The sequence below is a fragment of the Tachyglossus aculeatus genome, chromosome 9 (genome assembly GCF_015852505.1).
Source record: "Tachyglossus aculeatus isolate mTacAcu1 chromosome 9, mTacAcu1.pri, whole genome shotgun sequence".
NCBI classification, from domain to species: Eukaryota; Metazoa; Chordata; class Mammalia; order Monotremata; family Tachyglossidae; genus Tachyglossus; species Tachyglossus aculeatus.
In genome coordinates, this window is record NC_052074.1 from 32,982,802 (window position 1) to 32,988,899 (window position 6,098).

A 6,098-nucleotide genomic window follows, 5' to 3' on the forward strand; every position below is an offset into this window, starting at 1 on the left:
ACAGAGCCATGACACCAAAGAGGAGCCGAGGCCAAGAAAACCAGCATGGCGTTAGTGGATAGAAGCTTGGGCCTGGGTTCTAATCCAGCTCCTCCACCTGTCTGCTGTGTGACCTCTCACTTATCTGTGCCTCAGTTACCTCTCTCAGTAAAATGGGGATGAAGACTGTAAGCCCCATGTGGGACATGGACTGTGTCTAATCTGATCAACTTGTATCCCCACACAGCTCTTAGTACAGTGTTTGACACATAGTAAGTGCTTAACAAATACAATAAAAAAAGTCTCTCTTCTCTTCAAAGGATCCAAGGAAGCCTTGTGGCTTGGTAGCAAGTGCACAGTTCTTGGAGTCAGCAGATCTGGGTTCTAATCCTGGCCTTGCCACTTGTCTGCTGTGTGACCTTGGGCAAGATCATTTCAGTTTTCTGTAAAATGGGGATAAAACAACTGTCTTCTCTCAGCCTTAGACTGAGTCCCTTGTGGGCGAAGGACTGTGTCAGCTCTAATTATCCTTTATCTATCTCAGCTCCCAGCACAGTGCTTATAGGAAACACTTAACAAATGCCAACTAAAAAAAAACCACATGAGGCCTGGGGCATCAGCCCTCAATTCTATAAGTAGGAGGAATTTCTACTCCACAAACCCCTTTCGGCCTTGCTGCCAAGGTGTGATTCAAGCAGGGCTAGAGACTGGGTTATGCAAGTCTTCAGTGTTCAATACCAGGACAGGTTAAGGATGAATGAATATTTGAGGAGGCTGGGAAGAGCTGTCTTTATTGCCCATAGGAACAAGAAAGCAATCCTCTCTCAAGGAAGGATCACTCTCCCACTGTACACTTAATCCCCATTAATGGAATGGGAAGCTACTAAACATCCAAGCAAAGATTTCAACTTTGTCCACCTTATCCCTTCCCTTCCTCCTCCCGGGCTACCACCATACCTCTGCAGACCTCCACCCACTGATAAAAAGGCTGACCCAACCCTATGGATTTTCCAAGATTTATGCCCAAATCCCACAACATGCTTCTAAGCTCCTATCAAAACTGCAAGGGAACAGGACTGCAGCCAAAATCGCCAAGGTCGAAAAAGGAGCCAGAGCTGAATCACTTCGATTTTAACAAGAGAAATAGGGGCAGTTGGTAGCAACTGAAGTAAGAAAAGTAAAATGAATGCATAATTAGAATAAATATATTTGAATGTTAAGGATGGTTGCTGGGAGTACATAAGCAGGAAGGTGGGGAGGAATTGGGAACTGAAGGAGAGGCTTGGATGCCCTACTAAAGGCTGAGGTAAAGATGGGAATCAAACCCCATTGCAAGGGTTTAAAATGCTGGGGTAAGGTGGATGCAAGGTAATAGGGGAAGAAATTGGGCTCCTGGGATGAGGAGAAAGAAGCAACCAACACATTTTCACAAGCAGACTTTCTTGCTCATGTTATTCTTACAATATTGCAAATAGAAAAAAAGGGATAAATTGAGCATCTTTAGGGGAGATAACTGTATCATCGAGGAGGCTTTCCTAGAAAGCAGATTCCACAAGAGTGACAGCTCACTTACTACCAATATGTCTATTTCATATCCTTGACAATTCATTCTAGAATTCTAACATGGAAATATAGCTTTCCCTCATTCAGTGCTACAGACCACCTAGATGTTTCTATTTAAATTAATGGCAGGTTAATTTGGCAAACATGCAAAAGAGGGTGGAAGCATTTGTACTTATTAAGTGCCTAAACCCGCTAATTAAAAGGTGTCTAAAGTGATTGCTTGATGATAGCAACTCCTAACATCTGGGAGAGGAGAAGACACCATTTTTGGCTGGGCAATGTTTCCTCAATAGATGAGCCATTAATTGATTCATTTACCCCACAACACACCCCACCTTTTGTTGGCGATTTTCCAATCACCATTTTGCAAAGACCCCTATAAAACACTAGGTAGAAGTAGAGAATGGAAGGCATATCCTCTATAAGCAAAGGGGGCAGATATATATATATATATATATATATATATGTATATGTATATACATATACATATGTATATGTATGTATATATATATATGTATATATATATATATATACACACACACACACTCAGATCCTCTCAGCACCCCATTCAATCAATGACTGCCATTTGAGTGCTTACTCTAGAGCACTGCGCCCTCGGAGCTTGTTTTCCGGGAGGAAAGGGACCACTTTTCAGAATTCAAATTGCCACAGTTATTCGTCCAAGCCTGAGAAGAAAATGCAAGAAAAAATGATGAGTGACAGGGAGTCCTTTATGGATCGAGAGAGACAATCTTTTCCAATCAAATTCCAAATATTTTGGTGTTGGCTGATAACTGCTGGTAATGTTCATGTGAGGAAAAAGCAAAAATATTAGCTGTTATTGACATGATTCCATTAAAATTTCTAGGTCGGTGACCTCTCTCTGCAGTGGTAGAAATAAAACGCAAGCAGGATGCTGAGGGGGAGAAATCATGCAAATAATGACCTTTAAAGCCACCAACTGATTATTTTATGATGGGAGACAAATCTGATCATCCAATTATTCAAGCCATTAGGAAAACATTGCCAAAATTTTGCAGTTAATGAGATTTTAAGTCAAATTGACAATGAAAAGCAATTACACATCACTTTTTGTCACTGTAGCTGTATTTTTAAAATAGGACAGAATGCTAAACCTCAAATGGACGTCAATGGTGAAAATATTTGCATTAATGAGGGAATGCCGCTCTATTCCTGAAACATGTCAGTGAGTTTTAAGGAAACATACATTCTCTCCCCAGATTATTTGGTATAAGCCTCCAAATGAAATCAACATTTTTTTTGTTTCAAGAAAACTATCTTTAGGAACAGAAACACCAATTTTTCAATAGTCATGTCCTGTTACAAACTGCTTTATTACGAGATTTCTGACTTCCTCAGCCCAGATATAGAATGAAGCCTTGTACTGTTCCCGCTCAGCTCATTAATTACTGCTCTCCAAGCAGAGATGGTTCTAAAATGTGTAACCCCCATTAAAAACCGTAATGGTTTACTCTGCTTTAAAAGAAGCAGAGCACTAAAATTCTCAAGAAGGCCACGTTTCTGTTCCAGTGAGACCTTTGCTATGGACTTTTATTTTCTACGGTGACAAAAATCTACCACACCATTTTTTACCTACTTCCTTTCAGAGGGCTAAAACTTCCTAATCTGTAAGCAACATTTTTCCTATTTTCTATTTTGAGAATTTTCTTAACCTCTAATGTGATGTGTGCAAATCCATCTGTAAACATGCAGCTGGGTTGCTCTTCTTTCTTCCTCTCTCCTGGAATAACAGGGCTTGTTTGCCTTGATTTATTTAGCAAACATAGTCTTCAAATAGCTGAAGCAGAAGTCATTTTGGATATTAAAAGGCAGGTTAGGTAATTCAATCACTGAAACCGTTAGCATCTTCTTCTCTTGTGCTTTACTCTGTTCTGGAAGTCACCTTGTTGGACAGGAGGAGGGGGAAGCACGTTTCATTGGACATCAGGTGAGCGGAAGAGACAAGGTAGACATCTGCTCTGCTAAGAGAATCTCCTACACAATTCCTGGCAAAGCCATATTTAATAGAAATTCATTTTCTCCAGGAGGCCTCCAGTACAAGTAAAAAGCTTTGCTGCTACAACTATTTGGATCACTTCATTTATCACAGGTGTCGGTGGGCTGTCTCCCCCTCTAGATTGTAAGCTCAATGTGGGCAGGGAATATGTCTGTTATATTGTTATATTGTACTCTCCCAAGCGCTTAGTGCAATGCTCTGCTCGTGGTAATTGCTCAATAAATACGATTGAATGACTAACTGATTGACTGGGGTTTTTAAGAAAAACTTGGCTAAGGTAGAAGCTCCCTGAAGCCAGGGATCACATAATAATAATAATAATAATAATGGTATTTATCAAGCGCTTACTATGCACAAAGCACTGTTCTAAGCACTGGGGAGGTTACAAGGTGATCAGGTTGTCCCACAGAGGGCTCACAGTCTTAATCCCCATTTTACAGATGAGGTAACTGAGGCACAGAGAAGTTAAGTGACTTGCCCAAAGTCACACAGCTGACAATTGGCAGAGCTGGGATTTGAACCCATGACCTCTGACTCTAAAGCCCAGGCTCTTTCCACTGAGCTATGCCGCATTGCTTCGCAACCAGCTCTTTTCTATTGTGCTCTCCTGAGAGCTTAGAACAGTGCTCGGCATACTGTAAGCATGCAATAAATACCACTGACTGATGATCTCAACCTGATTTATCCTAATAGATTACAACATTCTGCTATTAGAAGAAGGAAATCCATGCTTTTCTACATGTAAGCTGACCTTTATCATTTCCTTTTGGAAGCATCAGCCACTTTTCCCCTAGCATCCTCATAGTCTGATGCCTTGCTAGTGTTCCTTTTCTTAACCTCTGATGCGATTGGGCACCTCTCAGGGTTGCTCCTGGAGAGTTTCCAGTACTCTACCAGGCTCTACTATGACAGGGAGAGTCAAGCAAAGACATATTCACTCCATTCCTAGCTTGGGCAGTGGCTAGCGAGTGGAAGGCAATCTGCTACAAATCAAAACTCCCCTGTGCTGGGCAGCAGCAGCATCGGAGTGAGTCGATGGCGGAGACTCAAGTTTACTGCTTGGAAGGAGGCAATGGGAAACCACTTCTGTATTTTTACCAAGAAAACTCTATGGATACATTACCAGAACGATTGCAGATGGAGATGGGGCATTCTCGGAGAGATACGTCTCAGTATGGGTTGGAGACGACTCGACAGCTTAAGACAAGACAAGATGTGATTAGGTAGATCAGTCTTATTAGGGTCACATCTCCTCCAAGAGGCCCTACCCAATTAAACCCTCTTTTCCCCGGCTCCCTCTCCCTTCTCCAGCATCTTTGCACTTGGTCCTATGACCACTTGGGCATTTGATATTTGCCCCATCTTCGGTCCCACTGCACTTATCTACAAATTGCATTATTACAAATTATTTATTTTTATTAATGTCTGCCTCTCCTTCTAGATTACAAGCTGGTTGTGGGCAGGGAACGTGTCTGCCAACTCTGCTGTAGCATACCTCCCCTAGCACTTAGTACAGGGATCTGCACATAATAAATCCTTATTTGTAAGCGCTCAATAAATACAATTGAATGAATGAAAAGTTCTTGATGAATCCCATCGAGAATGACATCACCATTTGCCCCAGTCCATGATAGTGCCACCAACCAGACCCAAAATAATTCTAATTGTTGAACCAAAGGGGTCACGTCAGTGGAAAAGCTGTCTGGCCTATTAATGGAGTGTTCTAGAATGATATTTTACTGCCAACGAAAGACTAACAGGACTGGTCCTCTTTCCTTGTCGGTAAAATGGGACACTCTTATCCACATTTATACAGCTGATGAAGTTTGACAAGGCTTCATTTATTGTGATTAGCTCCTGAGTGAGAGGCTCTGGAGAGCATTTATTGGAAAACACAGAAAGTAAAGATGAACTGTCAAGTTAAAGGGCTGTAGAATGAGTTCCACCCAGACCATGAGCTCTTTGTGGGCAGGGAATTTGTCTACCAATCTGTTGTACTGTATTATCTCAAATTCTTAGTAAGGTGCTTTGCCCACAGTTAGGGTTTTAAAAATGTCTTTGATCCAGTGATGTACTAACTGTACCAACCAAGGGATTTAGCATTTGAATATGAGAAAGAAGATGAGGTTCACAAATGCGAAGGGAAGCGAGAGGCAGGCTGTTGGTTGCAGAGTTACTTGGTTCTTATTCAAGTTCCTAAAATCATTTCCCTGTGTATGGTCTCCAAACCCCAGGCAGGACCTGTGTTCGAGTTCTCTTACTACAAGATGTAGTTGCGGAAGGAGTTTGAAGTCAGGGACTGGCTTTGGGTAAGAAGACAGGGCGGTTTCCATCTTGTCTCTTTTCAAAGGAAGGAGAAAGAAGTCACAGAATTTCATGAGGGAAAGCGGAAAGTAGAACTCCAGTCCACAGACGCTTAAAAACGTTTGCAATTTTAGAAAAGGCGAGGATGATTTCAAATACCATAGCGCCATCTAGACGGAAAGAAACCACTTTATTTCACTTTCAACAACACTTT

The 6,098-nt window shown here is 41.6% G+C and overlaps 1 non-coding gene across 1 annotated transcript; it reads left to right on the top strand.

Annotated features, from left to right (window-relative positions):
• Positions 1 to 4,433: 4,433 nt before the first annotated feature.
• LOC119932724 lies at positions 4,434 to 4,571 on the top strand. Its single transcript, XR_005452463.1, has one exon. It is a non-coding gene; the product is annotated as a small nucleolar RNA SNORA7 (small nucleolar RNA).
• Positions 4,572 to 6,098: the final 1,527 nt, after the last annotated feature.